This window comes from Amblyomma americanum, chromosome 1, assembly GCF_052857255.1.
Source record: "Amblyomma americanum isolate KBUSLIRL-KWMA chromosome 1, ASM5285725v1, whole genome shotgun sequence".
NCBI classification, from domain to species: Eukaryota; Metazoa; Arthropoda; class Arachnida; order Ixodida; family Ixodidae; genus Amblyomma; species Amblyomma americanum.
Window position 1 is genome coordinate 198650726 of NC_135497.1, and position 21820 is coordinate 198672545.

A 21820-nucleotide genomic window follows, 5' to 3' on the forward strand; every position below is an offset into this window, starting at 1 on the left:
ATGCCACTGGCGTGGCTTGTGAGACCGACGTTGCTATTCCCGAGCTATCTCTCGCGACGAATCATTAATTTAACTGCCAAGGCGGGCAGTTTGCTCCTAATCGAGTGGGCAGGTTGTGATGACGTCACAAGGCCACGTTACCTATGTAGCCCACCTGCCTTCTAGGTTCCTATTCTGGGGAATTTTTGCAGATTTTTCGCTCACGGCCAAAGACGCCGACCCGACGCCGGGTTTTCTGTGACTCGGGGTCGTAACGCTATCGCATTGAAGGACACTTGGCAACTCAGGTGCCGTCTGTTATGTGCAGCTAGCACTTGTGACGACTAGCTTCTCTCTTTCTCCGTGGTATTTTCCCGCTGGACGAGCATGAATAGTGCGCAAAAGCAGAGAGCAAACACGGCGTAACAATGACCGGAATCGGAAACTGGGATGGCATGGGGCATTTGTTCTTTTGGAAGTGTTTGATTTCGACTGCAAAGGTGAGCATTCTTGAATCACGATTACAGCTCCTTCTTGTTTACACATGACGAAGAAGTGTTTCATCGGTCGGTTTGAGGATTATATCTGGCAAAAATTTCATGCTGTATTCGAATAAACGCAGTAACAGGCAGTAAAAGAAACTAAAAAAGAAGCGTCTTCTTAATATCAAAAGGTGATGACAGCAGGCAGGCTGGCAAGCAGGGGCAACAAGTCGCGGAGACGAAGCCTCGAAAAGCGAACTTGTGGTCGCAGAAAAGGAAGACTCGGAGCGACGACAGTGAAGTGCGGAGTTCGCACTTGTGGATCAGAATTAGAGCGCTTCTCGGTGGCACGAAATTTAATGATGCAAGTGTAACTGTAACTTGTCATGAATGTGCATCATCGTGAACGGTCGCGCAGATTGGCGGAGTAGGCTAAGCTTGAAGTGATCGCCTTCAAATCGCGTCAGACTGTACGTAATGATCATTTTATAAAGTACAGTCCACGCCGCGCGACGTACATTAGATCGTTCGCCTGGCGCGGCTAAAAGGAGATCGTTAGAGTACGCTTCTGTAGCGATAAAAAAGTATATAAAGAAACGATAAAGGAAACTGAACTACGGGAGAATATTGCGCATTGTTGGAGTTGACTGATGCAATTGCTTTCTTTCCTACAAAAAATAAAAAACACCTACAGCGCGCGATCACAATGAAAGTGCGGCGAGCAGTTTAAATTAGCAAAACCATTCTCTCTGTCCGCCTCCTATGTTCGTTCATTTGCGCAATGCGTAATGTAGGTTAAGAAGCTATGCACCGACGCAACACGATGGCCACCGTCTCGAATACACTGCGTTTGTGTTTCATTTCATTCGCCTGGCAACAGTGCCACCGACTAGAAAGCCGTTTGTAAAAGTCAAGAAGAGCCTCTTCCTTTCCCCATAAGGAACTGAACTTTCATCCGAGATTATGACACTGCATATATTCAGTGTGAAATACATCAAGCACAAGAAGTAAAATAAATCACGTCGTAAGTCAAAGCGCCAATCTAATTAGCCATGAGAGAAACGGATCTTCACTTTGTCTCGAGGACATGTGCATTTCATGTTGCAATCCTAACGTTACGACAGCAGAGTTAAAATTGTTCGCAACGAACATCACCTTGCTTGCAGCAGAGACGTGAGGCTACTGAGACCTCAGAAATTTAGAGACAAGCTATAATTTTACTCACTTTACTTACTGCTCCCGGTACCTGAATTGTGGAAATTAAAGTGCAAGCACTGCAGTGGCTGAAGACGACTGTACAGCGCTAAGAGACCGGACGGCACAGAAGAACATAGATAGAGGCGCTGTGTACCATCCAGCCTGTTAGCGCCGTTCAGTTGTTTCCATCAACGTGCACCAACCAGCCCAACTAATCCCTCTTCTTGAACTGCAATGTAATTTGGAACAACCTCTCCCCGAAATCTTTGTAACCTCGCCATCTCCTTTCACTAAGCCTAATGAACGACTTTAAGCCATTCATATGAAACTTAACTTAAACGAAATGTTGACACATTGGATCTTCTTGCGTTGTCTTTCTCAATTCCAGAGTTGCTCTATCGGCCAGTCTAGTCAGCAGTATAAGAGCGGATGCGAGGCGCTGGACGTGCCAGTGCTTTACCTGCCTGTGGAATTCCTCGTTTTTCTGCAAGGCCGGATTTTCGTGTGGTTCCTTTCTGATTACGCAGAGCTGAAATGACTTGCTATTGAGCGTCGCTGTTTAGCAGTGTCATTGATAATATATACTCAGCATAGGTGAAAACTTTGAATACATTATTGTAGGGTAAGCGGAGAAGCGCTTTTACGTTTACAGCAAGTGCTTCCCGCTGGGATGTCGAAACAGTATTCGCCATCATACACTGCATGCCCTGAGTTTCGCTGCTAAGAGTGCCACTGTGCGTTGATGAAAAATAAAGACTAGGCGAGAATTGTTATCAGAATCTTTTCATTTTATTTCGAGTCTTGTTATTCAGCCCCCGGAAAAGCAAATCTTATCGAAAACTGCGGCGAACCGGGCCACGGAACCTCAGTGGAACAACAACCATTTCGCTCTAAGACTGATATTGCGGGTAACGAAGTTTCGCGGACCAATCAGGAATGACCAGAGCGCACTGCTGAATTGCTCGCCTGCCAAAGTACGATCTCTGTGCGCACAGCAGTCACTCTGCTTTTGCAAGCAATGTTTGCTGGCTCACTTGCATCGAAACCACTGCCGATGTTTCGACTAGGCACAAGATGGAGCGCGTGTGCATGGAAAGCTAAGAGGGACATTATGGGCGCGTTTTGTGACGAGCGTCGGAGCTTTTGAAGGCAGATGTTGGTCTCGGGGTTAGGTTCCACCGTTCATCTTGGTTTTGCGCGCCTCTATAGCATTTTATGGCGGCTGGCGAAACGACCCTTGGCTCTACAAGGCATTGACCACAGGGCATCCGATGGAAACAAGCAAAAACAAGTGAAACAGGGAATACTGCGTGCCTTTAATCAGAAGATGGGTGTGCATGAGCGAAGCTTCCCTACAGCCAAGAGGTGCACACCGCCAAATTTTAGAGTATTTTTCTCGGCGTTGTCATTGGCATGGTATTTATTTTCAGAGCTGGCTGCACACAGCACGTAAGCTATTTATTGCTATAAGAGAGTAAAAAAAATGATCAACGAGGATAGCAGGTCAAAGTGCGAACTAAAGCTCAGTGATAGCAGAGAAAAGCGAAGACAGCACAGCGTGGGAGATCACTGCTTGTGTCACACCGTCTAACAAAGTGTCACAGTAGCAGCCTGCCACAATTTACTCGTTGTCAGCTGTACCGGGCAGCCTTACGGCCGATAAGCGTTGCGGCCTTGGCGCGGCTCTGGCCAAATAGCACTCTAGCCGTTACTGGATGTCACTGCGCGGTGAACGGCGGGAGAAAGTCACGACCTCGCTGGCCGTCTGCGACCCAGGCAGCGAGGCCACCTTGCACAGCGTTTCCCGTCCTGCCGTTTTAACGCTTCCCAAAATTGCGTGGCGGTGCCAATTGTCGACAGATAGCTGCAGTTCATGGCGCAACATTCAGCGACATCAAGTGGACGCGTACAGAATGCGCGTATTCTCGTGGGAAACACTAAAGCGTGGACACCGACACGTAGAGCCGGGCTAGCAGCTCGACACTGTGTGACGTCGAATCGGAGCCAATCTAAGGAAGTAAGAAAAACTTCGCGAACTGACTCGTTCGTGGAACAAAATAAACACCTCTACGACAGGATGACACGCGGTTCGGGGGAGCAGCAGAGAAACTGAATGCCCCGATGTAAAAACTAAATCGGTCAGTGACATCGCCGGCTCTCTCTTTACACTTTCTCCGAGAGCGTGTGCTTGCGCATGGGCTACGATTACTTGCTAGCTGGACAGTGACGCTCTACAGAATTGTAAGCACCATGAGTTCGAGCTTTCCTTCTGTTTAAGAACTGAATTTACGAATCAGTTCAGTTCTGAATGCGAGGTGCCTGCTGCATTTTATTTCAGGCAGCTCGGGAGGAGGGATGAAAGACAACTGCATATATATTTGGAACGAAGTTGTATAACTCAGTTTTCATGAGATTCCTTCGATACAGCCTCCCTGCACTTGGAAACATTAGAAAAGGGAACATACGAAGTCTACAAAGCGTTCAAGCTCAAGCTCTCCGGCCTTGCCGAGGATTGCCGAAATGTGCCTCTATGGCCTCAACCGCGTACTAATCGTCCAGAAGAATCAAATCACTACCTGCCTAACAGTTAACACTCTGAGGATACATTTTCGTCACATCTCCCGGGTTCCCTTTGAACAATTTGCCTGTCTTCCTATTACCAGGCCACCTACATCGTTTGCAAACATCACTTATGCCATCGCGCCAATCTGTCGTGCCAGTTTACACCCGCCTCTAGACCATCCTCTCCATTATGGAGCCTAAACCAATCCCGTGTGCTTCTTTCAACACCTGAACTAAGGAAGAAGGTCGATTTATCGCCGATAGAACTAAAACAAATCACTCTTGAATATTTTCATGAGCACCATGCAAAGTGGCTGCACGTCTACACAGAAGTTCAGTCAGCCCGATCAGTCTTTCCTGCTCCGTAGACATACATCCCCGCAAGGACTACAGAAAGCATGATTTCTGCAGCAGAGTTAGGACATATCACCAGACTTCTTCGACGGGTGAAGAACTAACCACTTTTTGTGTCGCCTTAGAGCAGATCAATCAGCACAGCCCCCAGTAGTGGTCTATTTTCACTGATTCCAAAGTAGCCCTCCAAGGCTTACAAGCTGCTCTTCGCCGTGGAGGCCATGAACAGCTGGTCACGGAAATCGGACAACTACATCACCCCGCCATTAATAAAGGGCACGATATTATGTACCAATGGCTACCAGGATACAGAGACATAGCAGGCGATTACCGTGCGGACGAGGTCGCACGAACTGCCCACCATGACAACGATTGTCTGTGGATCCAAATTTCGAGAGCACACGCAGCGGGCAGGTTTCGAGCACTTGCGCGGGAGCTCATGCTTGCCGCGTGGACTTCCGGCCAGTTTTCGAACTCATGCTTAAAATCTCTGGACCCTGTCCAGAAGCTCCGGCTTCCACACAGCCTACCATGACGTGGAGAAACTTCGCTGTGTCGCCTGTGGCTTGGTGTAGCTTTCACCAACCGTTACTGCTTTGTAATCGGTATGACTAATATCCTTGCATGTGCCATTTGCGGATGCGACGAGAGTATAGCCCTCATTCTTTGTGAGTTCCTTGCATAGAGTGCCGAAAGGCGGTCTCTTTGCCGTGCGCTGGAGCGTCTAGATCCACGCCCGCTGACGGAAATGAAGATTTCCACCTCCGAGAGCGCCTCCCAGGCACTGCCCCTCTTATAAGAAGCTCAGGCCTGTCCGATAGGCTGTGATGTTAACCACATGCTTTATGACTTCGCATACTTCCTAATTTTCCTGTTACTCCCTTTTCTTCTTCACCTCTATATCTCCTCGTCCCTTTCCCGCAGTGCAGGATAGCAAACCGGTTTCTTCTTTCGGCTAAACTCTCCGCCTTTCCTCCTCCTCCTATCATTTTTGCTCCGCAAAAAATTGAATACACCGGTAATTCCAGTTTTTATCAGTGGTTGCTCTCCGGCCTACTAACACTGTTGCAAGAGTGGAAGAATGGCGGTCTTCGTTGGTGCGTGGCGTCTGACTGCTATACTGAGAGGTATTCACAATCACGTGGTCAATACGGACTTTAAATATCGTGGCTTCACTTTGTGTCGTCCTGCTGCTGAATAATGTATTCTGTGAAAAAGGTGAACAGGAAGAAACAGCGAACGACAGCAGGAATAAGCTCTTACTGCTCAGTCTACTCTTTGGCAGTGCACTTGTGAGTAGTCTATGATGGCTTCGAAATTCCATTTGGACCTTAGGCTCACATATGGCACCCGGAATGACGCTTGAAGCAGTTCTCATGGTGGTACTGAGGCAAAATGAATTAAAAAAAAAGGTTTTGGAAACCTTCTCGCAAAAATAAATGCAGCTTATGACGTCGAGGAAAATATTGCTTGTATTGCAAGATATGATAAAGACGTGGTAATATACCTTTAGGAAAAGCACGTTCGCGAGGTGCTCATCTACAGAGCTTTCTGCCCTCGAGGCACAACCACAGGCTCTTCTGACGTGACCTAATCGGTGAAGCGTGCATTACCATGACTGCATTTATTATTCGACCCTCTGCACCTTCAGGGAAAAAAAAATGAAATCGTGTAAACTTGAGCACAGAAAAAAAAAGGAAACATGAAAGTACGCGGGTGAGAGAAAATAAGGGAGGCCCACATCTATTTCATACATGCGCTCACTTTACCTGCGTGGGCAGCCTGCATTCTCTGAGTACCCATTAGGTCACACGTGCCAGGTTTTTGTTTTAGGAGAGCTTGGAATGCAAGAACCCATCTTTTGCGTTTTCTAATTTGTTAAAGCGAGGTAATATATGCCTCAGTGATGAGAAAAAAAAAAGTTAAGCAAATAAGCCCGCTGCCACCACGCAAGCATGAAATGGTGAACGGCACACACCACGCATCTTAAGAAAGATGAAAAAGGAATAACATAAAAAAGCAAATAAAAAGAAAATCACCGACGGCTCTCATAAGAGCGGAACCCACGAAGGCGTAAATAAGCCTCTTCATGCGAGGCCCATAGCTATGCGGCAGCTTTAAATAACACGCGTAAGAGGAACTGCGGGTTGGGTGGAAGGTGAGAAGGAGGATGGGGCGAGGGGAGGGATGATGCGGGGTGATTCCCAGGGCAGCGTATACGTGAGCAGGCGCTTCAGTGCTCCACATTCGCTAGGTAAACACAAGCAGCAGGGGCGGAAAAGGAAAACGCTGCCGGCACATGTGCGCTCAGCATCCCTTCCACTGGTGGCCGGTGAGCAGTGGGATCGATGGCAGACAGGCTGCCTCCCCCGCGGCTCCCCCGGCGGTGAGAGGGCCGCCGCCAGAGAGGCCCCAAAGCACAGAAGCAACAAAAGCTGCCGGTTCATTACTTACGCCTCGTCGGCCGGCCAATGTCGTGACGAGCCGCGGGGAATTAAGGGAAACGCGCGTGACACGGGACTCGCAAACTCCTTGAACTTGTGCGGGAAGCGCTCTCAAAGCGTCCCGCCCCCGCCATTAGTCTCCCCACCGCTCTTTCGTAAGCGTCCAGCACGGCGCTGGATCGAGCTCACAATAGGTGCGGAGCATATCCATAGCCAGTTGACCACCCGCTCGTTAGCGGCATTCTCGACTCATTTCTAATCCCGGCCTGCTCCTCTCGAGGGACAGTGATGGAGAGGCGGACACATCCGGTGCAGGCGCGCTTGAGGGGAGCGGGGGCACGAAGGCTGCGCGGATCGGTTTAGGAAGGCTAGGTTTAATTAGAATTAGAGAGTTGGTGGAAGAAGAAGAAGCAGCAGCCGATTTTAACAATGGTTGTGTTATGAACCGTTCGCAACAGCGCCCGCTTTTCTCACTGGACCTCGGCCGCTGGTGATGGCAGAGAACAAAGTTCAGTGATGTTAACAGCGGCGAGGTTATGCGGTTTTGTAGCCTGTGCCCTTGATGGAACTGCGGGCGCTTGCGTGAGGGATTCTGTAGATGGTCAAGTATAGACCGTACTTAAAAAACAATTAAGACATGAATCAATAAAAATAGTAAAAGAGAAGTAAAGGCAGCGACACTCAAAAAGTTCTGAAAAGGCAGGCTACTAAAATAAAACAGAAAGAGCAAAAGCATGGAGGTGAGGTTCGGAGTGACCGATAACATCACGCATGTACGGTACAGTGCAGTTATCGCCGCCGTCTTCTCGCCCAAGAGGAGGGCAGGAAGAGTGGGGAGTGGGAGCTTTTTGAGCAGATGGAAATACAAGAAATATCTCCATAAAAGAAAAAGTGAACCCGAAAATGAAGGGACGTTGTGGTAGAATGCCTTTTATATAAAGGCGTTTTTCGGGCTCCTAACAAAGCGCGGCAAGCCCTGAACGTTCACAACAGGAGCAGGCTTTTTTTTTTACATCCCTTAGACCCTCCAGTACTGTTCATCAGGTGGTTCGTGACGTGCCCAAGTGGGTGCTGCTGCCCTCTGCTATCAGCGCGTGCGAGTGTTCGCACTCATGTGCTACTCTGGGCTTGCCCCTGCATGTGTAGAAAAGCTTGGAACAAAGCTACGTTTTCAGGAATTGCGAAATTGTGTTTGGGGTTTCTCTTCCTGCTTTTGAAATTTTTAATACAAACATTTCGCATACTTTTAGTCAAATAGGAGTTCATAGAATACATGAAAGTAATTTGACTAGTTAATTATAATAGCGAGTGAATTAGAGTTGCTCCCGCATTGACTACACGACCGCAAAGAATTTCATCTGATGTGGGCAAAAGGGAGCTGGTTTTGATGCTTTTTTAGCCTCTTGCGAAAGTTAGACACACGTCATGTGCAAGCAGACAAGTCACAGCTCGCACAGTGACCCTCACATGCAGTAAGTGATCCGAAACTGCCAACATTCTGCAAACGATAAACACTGAAATGCTCATCATTCGTTAAGTGCACACAGCCGGCGGGAAAATAATTCATTAGGGTTCAACCCGGCTGAACCTAGTTATGCTGAGCGAAAGCCGGGTGGGGACCACAAGCTGGGTGCAGCAGCGGCGAGGCGACCGGCGAGTCACGTGCTTAGGCACGCGGTGCAGCTGGCGAGGCGAGTGGTGGGCGCGGCGGGAGCGAAGCGAGCGGCGCAGCTGTGGCGATTCACGTGGTATGACGTCAACGCCACACCCCCGGCGAGCCCCCAGTTTAGAAGTCAAATCTCGGAATCATTTTAACTTCAGCTTTGGCATTGAAGAAGTAGAGCTTTCCTTTAAAAAAACAGCTTTAGGTGGTGGTGTGTACACTAAGCTCTACGCATCTATATTATAGTTGGATTCTGTTCTTTCTTTTTTTTTTCAGTGCACAAAAATGCGTGGTGTCCTCAGTTATCCGGAGGCATGAAGAAAGGAAAACTTTTTGCATTCTGCAGTCAAGAGTGGGACAGCCCTGCATATGCGACCCACAGCTTCGCCGTGTTGTTTAATTCGTTTCCGAGGTCTTTTTTGCTGTACACGCGACGTCGTTGCCGCCTTTTCCCCAAGACAATGTCACCCATCCTGCACTGTAGGGGTACAGTCTTTGCTCACGTTGCAGGCGGTCCGCTTAGATGCGTGGAAGAATTCAAGATTTATGTTGCTCATTTTATTCTCACCGGTCAAAGCAGGCTGCACCACATCAGTTTCAGCACACAGGTATAACTTTCGAAGAACAACACCTTGCGGGGTTCGGTTAAGCGCTCTACAACCAATAAATGAAAAATTTCGTGGTTCGCGAACTATTCACAGCCTCTTTGGTTCTAACTACTTAACATAATTAGGCTAACTGGAAATAAAAGAATCATTCTGGCTTGCAGTACGTGACGTCGAACATTAGAGTTTGATTTTCATGCCGGCGAAATTCAACTTCAACAGTCTCTTCTAAACCTTCTGCTCAAGTTATGTCGCACGCCCGTTATGTCTTGGTATTACGAAAGTTCCAAGCGGTTCGCATAGTTCCACGCTAACCAGTGCGATATAACAGTGCGCGTGTAAATGCGTAATCCAGGCAGCATATAAGGATCCGTTCGCGACAGACGTTAAACAGAAAAGGGAAGTCCGGACGTTTGCATTCACTGGCTTTAATACTGTGAAATACATAATAATATGCTCAGCCTGGGCACAGCGCAGCATTAAGACGAGTACAGCTTCAATTCCTTGCTTCAGGGCCCACAGTGGAGAGGATATATAATGAAACAGAATATCTTACATGTCAAAGATCGCGGAAAATGTCTGTCAACCTTTGTTACATTGAGATATTTTCGGGATATGTTTAAGCTGCTCAGATGATTGTACTGAACCAGGGAGAGTTACTCGTTCAGCGATAAATATGTTGAATAGAGGTGTTCTTTGGCTATCCACATTACGCGGACATGGCTCCCTTTTGTCCGCGTAGTTGCCGCACTACCAATCAGGCTAAATTGCGTATTGTTTTGTTTTGACGCAAATAAGATCTCAGAAAATCTGCAGAAGTTATGAGTATTAAGAAATTGTGGTGGAATGAATATAATAGGCGGAATTAGTTCCAAGTAATGGATTAACCACTTGATTAAATAGGCGGACCGAGTTTAATTAGGTTTTAACGAAGGCCTTCAGGCCTAGCCTCATAAATGCGACATTGCAGACGATCCGTCTCGACAGCCGACCTGCTTTACTATTTTCGCAGCTAGCGTATGCCTCGCTCGATCCTCCAAATTACGCAACCAGCTGGGCTGCATACCGAAGAGTTGCAGTGACGTTGAAGCGCTGGACGATAATATCGGTGCACGAGGCCCTATAACGGCGCGCCGACTTACTGGCGTCTCATCAGCATAGCGGAAAAGGCTTCAAAATAATTGCCCGCTGTAGTTAAGCGTCCCACGCACCGAAATAGGTAGTTTTAAGCAATAATACGAGTTTACACAGAATATTGTAGGCAAGTACCCCAAGATACCTGTCTCAAACTCTAAAGAGGATTTAATCATGCTTGAAGGTGATATCCTTCACCTTGAAATGTGCATACTTTAGATCTGCACACAGCGAACCACTCAGTGAAATTTAATTAGCACGATGGTCATTGCAATTCTTCTTATGAAAACACTCCGTGGCTGTGTTCAGTTGGGATCACTGGCCGGGTCCTTAACACATGATAGCGCCGTACATCGTGATTAGTTTTAGTAATGTAGACGTTGGCTGTCAACTGGAGTGGGCGATAATTTCACTGTGCCTGCTATTTGTACCTTACGGAAGCAACTGCACAAATACTGAAATTCGAAGGGTAGTATAGCTATTTCGGAACATGCGACGACGAAAAATTTTGTGGTATACTTAGGTTGTGTCTGGCTCATTCATCCATGCTTTGAATTCAAGTATACAACCACAGAGTTAAGGTTCCGCTTCACTGACATCCTCCCTATGTGCGACACCATCCACAAATTAATCGTAGTGGAAACCCCCATAGTCTTATTGTCAGTATTTCGTGAGACCTTTAGCGACATATACAGTTGAGTCCGGAAGCTCTTTATGAGAGTAGATTAGGAACGACTGTTTCCCTTCAACCAATCGCTAAAGACTTCGGACGAAATATAAGCTGCTGCGGAGAGTTCAAGGGTGCCTGTAAGCTCCTGTAAACAGCAGCATTCGCAGCAATATCGTGGTATTGACTGAGGCGTACGCTAACACTAATCACTGTTTACCAGCCAGTATTAACATTTTCTTATTGATCCAAGCTACGCTCGAGCAACCTTAGGCCTTAAATCTATGGAATGCTATGGAATCTGCAGTAAAGTGCATTTTTCACCCATTTCTTTAGGCTTCTCTAATGTGAGCTGCCATATAGCAGCATATGTCTACTTCGAGGCAGTCTTCATTGTATACTGCTTGTAATGTTCTCACAAGCTCACTTCGATAACACGTGCATCCTGTACTTCTACCTATGCCGATGTGCATGCAATGTACACTGTGTGTGGTCATACATACTCTGTGCACGCCTATAATAAAGGAATGTTCTTTATCTCACGCTAGCCTAGATAGTGGTGCGCACGGACGGAAAGGGTGCAGCTAAGGGAAAGTGAAAATTAAGATATTACACGCATTTAATGGATTTAAATAGCTCTTGGTAGTGAGAAACAAGGTACTCCTTATGTTTTCTCGATGTTCTTCGGTAGTGCTTGTTTCTCCACACGCAGTACGAATTTCCTTCACTTGACGGGTTTCCGTCCAACTCTGAATTACGAAACAAAATTTTGCGTGACTCTCGATCTGCTGAACCCTACCAGCGAGTTGGAGCGCGGTAATCGGGATGTCCCAAGAGATTATGCCCTTTTTCTCTAATAGACGCCGAGAGAGCTGGTGTACGTTCAGCTCAACGAGCTAGCTTCGACTACTGGTAGCAAGCTCGGGTGAAGCGAGTCTTCCTAAACTTAGCCATGCGCGGCGACCTTGCGCCGCACACTCGGCAGAAGCCCAGGAAGGTGGGAATTTCTCCGAGATGCAGCGCGCCCAGGAAGCACATGCCACGGAGTTGTAGCATGCCCGGGTAGCCTGGAGCTGTTTACATGGGATTAGGCGAACGCGCTGAGCCACCATTGTCGTCTAGTCGAGACGCCGTGCAGCGTGACGTCACACAGTACTTTGTTGGAAGCACCGAGCCGACTATATCCTCATCAGTATGACTAAACCGGCCAGGAGCGATGGGAGAAGCCAAGGAACGCAAGTAACATCACTTCGCTCCCACACCCCGTCCTGCGCCGTCAAAGATCAGAGGTAAGCGCGAAACTGTTGAGAATGTGATTTTCACAATGCGGATTTAATGTAGTTCTGTAATGTCAGTTACCTGAATAGGCAGTAGTAAACAAGATGAAAAATCATAGCAGTAAAATAGCAAGCTACGAAGATACATATCTGTACCTTATAAGGGCAGACAACGGAAAGGTAAAGCGGTGCTCGTTACGACAAACATGACGGAAGCCAACAATCGTCGAAACAAAGGAGCATAGGGGATCTTTGTTTCATTTGTGATGTTCATAAATGCGAGATGAGTAGGTAACTTTTCTTCATTTTTAAAAATATAATCGATTGAAAAGCAGCAGAAAAAACAACCACATGCCGCCGATGGGGTCCAAACCCACGTCCTCAGAATTTCGCGTCTGGTGCTTCACCAACCGAGCTACGGCGATGGCTGTCCAGTTTTCTGCTTTCGGGAGTATTTATGTTTTGCGTGTAAGCGAACATCTCGAGCGTTCACCAGGGCCACCATCGTCCAGGGCGTACTACGTCCGCTGCTATGCTACGTGGCCGTCGCCGTAGCTGAGTTGGTAGAGCACTGCATGCGAAATTCGGAAGTCGTGAGCTCGAAACCTAGCGGCGACGTGTGGCTGTTTTTATTCTATTTTCTAATCGATTATGTTTAAAAAAATTGCCTGTTAATCTCCCATTGAAGAACGCCAATGAAACCTATGCTCCTGGGTTTCGATGGCTGTTGGCTTCCTGCTGACATGGCAAGATTGAGTATGTACTTTGTTAATACGGGAGTACTTCATCTCAGTAGTACAACATCATTTAAAATCGAAAGCTTTTCAGCAGGTTCGGTATATTTCGAGTCGTAAGAAAGCGCGGCCTTAGCTGACAATGTTTCGTAGAGAAATTTTTTCCCCCAAAATTCTGCGGATGGATTTTTTGATCGAGAAAATATGCGCACTGAATTTAGATCGCAGCGAGAGCACTTAAGGTTGGGGGGTTGGTACGTACAGATGCACTCACGGCGTCTCGCTAATTGTGCCGTCTGGTGTCTTGCGGCGCATACGGCTGCTGGAAGTAGGTGCACTGTATACAATTTATGCAACCTTTGGTTTGTTTTCAACTTATCACGTAGAGCAACTTTTTTTTTGTAGCACATTAAGTCTTCTCTACTGCGAAGTCGCAAAATTCCTGCGCCAACCTCGGCCTACTTCCGACAACACTTGCAGTTGCCTTCACCTGGGCAGAGCGTGAAGTATTTTCGATTAAGCAAACTGTAGGCACTGTTATGGTTACAGACACCAGATGCTCGGCCCGTTTGACGCGGTAACACCCAATATCACATTAATAAGAATGCGCAATGCTAAAAAAACAAAACAAATTTGAGTGCATAAACATATCAGTGAAACTTTTTTTAAATTTTTTTCACAAAAGGGCGCCGAAGTAAACGACAGATAGAGAAGAACACACGAGGCAGACAGGTTGGCGCCACGTGTATGCCTCGTGCGTTCTTCTCTATGTTCCATTTACTTTCGGGGCCTTATGTAAACCAGCTCACCCAACAGTGAGTGCAGTGACACAGACAGCTTCATTTTAGCGCTGCCAACTGTGGGTTCTAGAACGACGGAGAACTTCGCCATCCGGAGGGATGGCGAAGATGCCAGTGACCGGATATGTGATAAATGGGCGTCGCTAGCTCCGCAGAACAGCGCCCTGCTCAAGCAGGAGGTCATGGTATAGACAAGGAGCGCGGCACGACTACAGGTTCTGTACCTCCCCCCCCCCCCGTTTTCAGCGGTGTCGTAACGATTCTGCGAAGCATGCGAGAGTATATCTACACGCGGACACCTTCCCACAGAACCTCGACTGCCGCACACCTTCCACGCGCGTCCGCAAGCGTTAACACCAGTCTAATGGCGCTGTTCCTCAGAGTGACTAATGCGTTTATGCCTTTCGGCACCTGTCGGTTATCATTGGAAATAATTAATCCTTCCCGCCCTGCCACCATCCGCAATTAGAGGGTTTTTTAGATTGCGACACCGCGCATTGCAACTTTCTGCAACACGGCTGGCACTGCGCGGCTTAGCCGAGTTTTGGGGATGAGAGAGAGAGGAAGGGGCAAGGGGAAATCCTGGCGGCTTAATTGCTATAGAGCGTTTTTATGGAGTTTAAAGTCCCCGTACCGTTTGACATTTCTTGGTGACCTCCGCTTCCCGTGCACGACGGCACCGTATTGGCCATGCCGAGGGAAACGACCTACTGGCCGTTTCTTACCTCTCGACGCTTGGCCTTTTGCTCTGCCCAGTATTTCATTTACTTTCCCCGCCAGCAGCGGGCATACAAGGCGGCCTTTGCCCCGCAGAAGCAACTGCGACTATGAGCCCTGACAAGGAACATTGGCTCAATGGTTGCCAAGAGCATTACGTAAGCGACTCCATTAGTTTGATTTATCATGAGACTGATTGTATAATCAGGCCATTGCAATGGTGGAAAGCCATCGCTTGTCGAGAAAAAAAAAGGAAAGAAAACCTGATACTTGTGCAACCTTCACTGAAGCTTTGAATGACATGGTTTTATTTAGTGTTTTCGTCAGCGATGTGCACAACGAACGCTCATGCATTGAAGGCAGTATAAGACCAGGCTACACCAGAAGCTAGGGCAACTTAAGGGAGTATGGACACCAAATTTTGACATGCGTGTTTTCTTCTTTAAAATAATGACTTAGGCGTGGATATACATAGATCACCCCATGGTATTCGCTTACGACCGTTAAATATTTTATAGGAATTGAATTCGTTTTCATGTTCTTTCGGTTCCGATTTCATCAGCCGAATGATGGTTTTGACGAGTATTTGTTTTTTAGGTACGTGAGCCATGAAAAAAACGGCTATATAGTTTCAGATTCCTCGTCTTTTTTGTCATTCAAAACCTTGAAGCCCGCTGGCTTCAGTGTGGTAGTGAATTAAAACTGCGTGCCAGTGATTATATTTCAGTTTTTTAGTGCCTCACGTGACCTAAGAATCAACTACACGTAACAGCCATCGTTCGGCTGATGAAAACGAAATCGAAACAGCATGAGAGAAGAAATTCAAATATATTTTTTTAGTGGTCGTCGGCGAATATCAACCTTGTATTCTAATGTCTAACGTGTCACTTGAAAGGAGAAAGCATGCAACTAAAATTAGATGCCTGTGGTCCTTTAACAGAACTACTATTTAATGCGTGGCATTCATTACAAGGTTACATTTTCACTTTTTCGTGGCCGCCCTCTCACGTCTGCGGACATTTTTCCGTCCGTCCGTCCACACAGGTGCCAGCGTGCAAAAGTCAGTCTATCGCTGTTCAGCACCTGCTCTATTTTGTGCACAGGTGCCTCTGGGTGGATGCTGGGCTTCGTGAAAGGGACTGACGTTCCTTACATAGGCAGCGCCGTAATATGTGAACATCTGCGGGAGCCCACCTCATCCATACGGGTCGCAGCTATCTTAGACCTCAGAGGAGCACCAACGTGTTTGCAAGCCTAGATGAAAGCCTCAAAGAATGCATCGGTCTCTATTGGGACCGATGCAACGACAAGGTAGTGCATACTGCATGAAGGAATACGCGGCTGCTTTGCATGCGGCGAGGTAATCCAGACATAGCAGGGATTGGCATGCGATCTTTGCGCTCTAATCCAGGGTCCATTCACGTGCAGCCACCCGTGCGGCGAACGTAACTCGGTGCATCGCGGAAGATGAGGAAGTCCTGCTTCCCGCGCTGTGTGGGCGAATATTGTGCTTCAGCGTACGCCTGCGCAGTGCTGGCCGCTACAGGTATAGTCACATACCTCGCGGAAGTGCCAATGCACAAATCTTCGGAATGACTCCAACGAATGAAAAAAAAACAGCAGTAAGCGTGCACGACATCCACCATCCCCTCCATTTTTAATTGAGAGTAAAACCTTTTAAAGAGGAATGGCCTCCAAGCATTACTCACCATGACGAGATCTCTGTGGCAGTGAAACGGTGAACGCGAAGCATGGCAGCCCTTTTTTCAGAGGCATGTCCCGGCTCATGCTTAATAGAATAATGTAATAATCTGGGCCAGCCGCATTATATCCTAAGTGACCAGGAGCCGCAAATTGTTTTTGCCATTAATGACGTAGTAGGTGGTGAACTTAATAATCATTCTGATGCGTTTATCACGGCGGCATTCCTAAATAATAGCGAAAGCAGGGACCGACGCTCATGATTGCCCCCTCCCTCTCGCCCATTCCTCTGCATACTTCGATATTTATGGCAGAGCTTTTCGTGGCTATTTTGACGACAGGTAGGACTGAGAGCAAACGTGAAGTCGAGCAAAGCAAACAAAGGAGATTGCTGCCTTTCCTGCTGTTATAATTTCTCTTTCGGCGCTGTTCTCAGTTGATTAGTACAGAATGCATTTTTACATGCATTTTTAAGTCGCAGAGCTGCACTGTCGGTTCTGATCAACGAAGGCTGTAAAGGAAGGCTTCGGATGTTGGCTAACTGGTTTTCAACGGGTACACGTCGGTGTATGATATTGCTCGAGCCGAAATACAAATGCTGGGATCAGATGTTGACGTAATTTTTGATAAATCACTGTTAGAACTCATTAGAACTATACAAAACAGCTTGTAAACTCCATTTGAATCTTCAACGTATTAGGTACGAAATGCTTTTAGCTTCCATTCTCGGCTATATCAGTCGAATATTGTCCCCAAACCGAGGCGACGTGAACGCAGAAACTTTCCATGAAGCCAGCGTGGATTTCCGTCCGAAGATGCTTCTCATACCAGAAAAAAAAAATGTTCCAAGCATGATTTGAATCCACGCCGACGCGGAGTTATAGTAGTGTTATTGACTGACGCTTTACACCGCTTGCCATCACTGCTTTTTTTTAGGCTAGTATTTATTACACTGAAGTAACGGTACATGTATAAGAGATATTTACAGAGGGACCAGAAGGTGACACGAAACTGGCCAAACAACGCAAAACACAACGGAACACAATACACTAGAGGGGATCGGGGGCAATTAATGCTGAGCAGATTATCGAAAAAGGGTGAAATTCTGGTTTACAGCCAGTTTCGCCATACATGTCTGCAAGGAAAACTATTATTTTACAAAAACGGTGATTTTTATGAAACAACAGCATCCAAACGGGGGTCTGTCGTACTGGTTTTGCACAGACTGTGAATTGCAAGAACAAGAAACATGTTTACGAATTCGTCAACTCAGTGCAGTGCAGTAAAATTATACAGTAAATGAATTGAAATTTACGCGCTCCTTCGATATCCTCTGCAGAACATCCGAGGAGAGTATCGCATCATTTCAACTGATAGTGTTGTCTTCATTTTTCCAAGGGCATCAGAAGGGCGGAATTTAATAGACGGGAAAAATTGCCCTTTTTCTTGAAGCCATAGTTAAGGGCAATGCCTCCGTACGCACTTTATGGTACAAAGTGTTAGTGCATGGTGAGAGACAGGCATTTTGCGAACTTTTAGAAGTAAATCTTATTCATGCCAGCCAAAGTTTATCGAGCGGCGCTTAGAAGGAGGAAAAGGTGTCGATACCAATTCTTTGTACAACATTTGCCGCGACACTGCAAACGAAAACTCGGCAGTAAAAGAAACCATTTGAAACGAACAGCAAAGCGCAAGTCGAGCAAAAATTCTCTTCCAAGAGGACGATCACAAAAATTGGAACACCCAGTGAGGATCGGCAAAACACTCACTAAACTCATCTTCATGAATACACGGAAACGCGAAACAGTCTGTCGCACAAAAGCGCGGTATAATCCCTGCCCACAAGGCGCCGACGGCGCCATGAAAATGTAATGACGTCTCATAGTCAAACGAAGAACGCCACGCAAACTTCTCGAGCACTCTGTATGAAGCGCCGAGTATTAAGCCTAGAATAATGAATAATTTGCACCACTGCATGGCGTGGGCTGTGCGATTAACCGGCATTTACATCCGTGAATAGCACCTTCAATAAAACGAGAGGCCGCAGAGATGACAGGTGGCGCTGGTAGCGGCTGCGTGAAAGAACAGGTATATAAGGGGCGTCTCCCGCGCTGACACAAAGGTGAAGGGGATCGGTCGTTATCGTCGTCAGGGATCACCCTTCATCTTGTTCCGTGTTCTAGGCGTTCATGGTCGTTCTGCGCGCATCCATGAGCTCAGCGATGTGCTACAGATGGTCGACATAGCTGAATGATTCACGAGGCAGCAAGCGGCGGCAAGCTCTTGAATGCTACGCGATTTTGGCGCCAGAGCAGAGGGGCGTTGGAGCAGTCAGCAATAGCATAATTATGCTGCCACACGCTAACGGAGCAAGGCGGGTGAAGAAAAAATCGGGCAGTGCTACGCCTGTCCTGCAAAGCCTTTCATGTTGACGGCTCCTCTCGGTAGAGGGGCCGACTGCACACGTTTAATTTGCTGCAATAAGTGGAGGTAACAGATTTAGCAGCTTGTTAAAAATAATTATTCGCTCGCATAACAAAAACAGGCATCGAAACATTTAAAACGTTTATGGTATGGCCCGTATATGAAGAAAGTGGCAACTTCGCGCTTTACATGACTCAACCGCGACGTTCCTTCCATCCTGATGAAAAATTCTTAATGATTCTTACTGTTGCACCAAGTCATCAGACGCGTAAATTTTCTCGGCTTCCTTGTTTTGCGCTCAATGCCAGAAAATCTAAATCAATGCAAGACGTTAAACCCAGGACTAGGAAACTGAAAGCCAGAATCAGCTATTTAATACCCGTATATGTGCATGCGTTCTCCGCAATTTTAAACAATTCGTCGCTCGGCACTCTTGAGAAAAGCAGCTGTCTAAAACAATTGTAAACGAAATTACAATTGCGAAAAATAGTAAGCATGAAGTATGCCAGTATCTCCTGCTTTCATGTGTGGTTCCATGTATACTTGCGTTTTACTGCACTGTGGAATGTTGAACTCATTGCTAATGTCGTTAAATAAAGCCCTCAGAAAATGCGACAGATATATTTAAAAAGGAAGATAACAGAAGAAAAAAAGATAGAAAGCAAATAAGGATGCCTTGCCCTTTGTTGTACTTTGCTTTCGCAGCATTACGTTATCTTCCTTATCAGTGCACTGGCGAATGCATTCCGAAGGCCCGCTGTTCTTGCTGTCAGGGTTTTGCAATTTTCCGCGTCTTTCTACAATTACGGGTTGCCTCGAAGCATATCCCTCGCAGGACAAGTGGGCTCATTGTTGCACACGCATGGCATCGGAAATACAGTCGACGTACTTGTCTGACACATTTTATGAGAGTTAATGTATACGCCTTAGCGCGAAGCACAAAGGGCACTTTTATAAAAAGACTGAGCGTGGAAGGAGATACGAAGACAACGCGTGTGCGGTAAATACAAGAATTCCTTCTAGCCTCACCGAAAATTTGGCGACCAAGCAGAAAATACATGGAGATGGTGACGTTTATTAAGGACTGAGGGAACGTCATGAAATGAAGAGGCGGTGGTGTGCGGCGATGACGTCCTAAAGCTGCACATGAGCTAGGAGAGACGCCAAAGTGGCGGCCTTCGGATTAATTTACGCCACTCGGGCTTCTTTAAAGTTCTTAAAGATGCCGCGGCCGAAATTGAATCCCGCGTCCTTAAGTTCAGCAGCCGAATGCCATAGCCGCGGTGGTGAGTATTAAAATGCAAAGCCTTCTCACAAAGACCCGCGCAAAAAAGGAAGCGTCTTTGTTCTAACCGCGACAAAGGCACACTGGGAATAAAAGAACAAACCAAAACTATAGTTGGCAAAAACCGTGCGAAGGAATATTTATTTTTTTTTCCAATATTTAAATTCGCAGATAGAACATTTTTGAAGTTGTAAGTTATTTATTTTTTTAGCCGCACTCTCCTTAACTCGGTGTATATTCTTTATTGCAGGTTTTCTTGGCGAAGGACTCATGCTTTGCATTCCTAGGAAGAAGTCGTATTTTGGAGAAGTCAGGCAATTGAAGACTTGTGACCCATGGCACATCTTAGATGCGCAACTATTTGGAGTATGCGTTGGAGCCGTACGTGGTATTTATTTCCGTCATTCATTTTCTATCAGAGATTGTATTCATTTGCGTACCACAGCCTGACCAACAGTGAAAAAAGAAGCTACATGACAAAGGCAACATTCAAAACCGGTTCATATTTGGCCGTTTAGAATTAACATTACATGTGATCGTTGTTTTTTTTTGAACATTTTTTTTCGAAGAAATACTGATATGACTCAACGGTCACAGCATAACTTGAAATGTCAAGTTGCATAGCTGTCGAAAAAAAAGTGATTCCTCTCCAAACTACAAATACAAAAAAACATCATTAGCTAGGCAACGATTAGGAGTAACAGGTCCTGTCCGTCCGTATTAACCGCTGCAATCACAGCAGTAGTGATTTTGCGTATGAAGCGAGAATATACCAGAATTTAAATGACGTGGGATTAAATTTCGAATCTCTGCATATGAATGAAAGATGCTCTACAGCTTCGGCGCTTTTTTTCAGACTCAAGCTGTTTATTGCCCATTGTTCGCTGTCTATCTAGGACAAGTGGACAAAATAAGAGCTTATATGGTGCAGCGAGTAATTTGTAATTGAATTTTTGAAGGTTCTCCTGAGCCGTGTGGATGTCAGGCAACACTGGCACGCTCGCGGTTCGGGACGACATAGAATGAGAGTCAAGTGCTTGCTCGCGACTGAGTCGCTGAACTGCGGGTGATGAGCTTCGGGCAGTGAGTTGTTCTTTGTTCAGGACGAAGGGGGGGGGGGGGGGAGTTGGAGGGGGACAAAGGCAACAAAGACCTGTGTCCTTCCTTTTTCTGTGTAGCTTCTTCCCGGTCACGGCGACTTCGCCACAATGTGCCACGGCCGCCCTCGAGTATGCGCGCGCATTCAGTATTGTAGCAGACGACTCTGCCAGTCTATGGCGTTACTCAGGCTGCTTCAAAATGGCCGTCGCTGCCAGAGGGAGGGGCATAGAGCCGATAACTTTAGATTAGAATTTCTAGCTCAAATGCGCGCGTAGATCCCTACTTGTTGTTTTAAATACGCATAACAATGCTGTGGCTAATAACTTCAACGTGAAAGCACGACTTGTTTGTAAACTTTTTCATGACACCTTTAAGTAGTCGCGATATTAAAGGGAGCCATGAAAGAACAGCACACGACAAAACAACATGCGTCAAAACAGCGCACAAAAAACAGCGTAGCGACAAAACAGCACAGTGACAAAACAGCACTAGGAAAAAACTGAATGGCGACATAACAGCACAGGGAAAAAAACAGCAAGCGTCAAAACAGCACGTTGGACAAAATGGCACATCGACAAAACAGCACAGCGAAAAAAACAGCAGGACCAAAGAAGAGCGCAGGGAAAAAAAACAGCACGACGACAAAACGGCACATCGGAGTGAGGTGCAGCGCTACTGGAGAGGTGAAAAATCA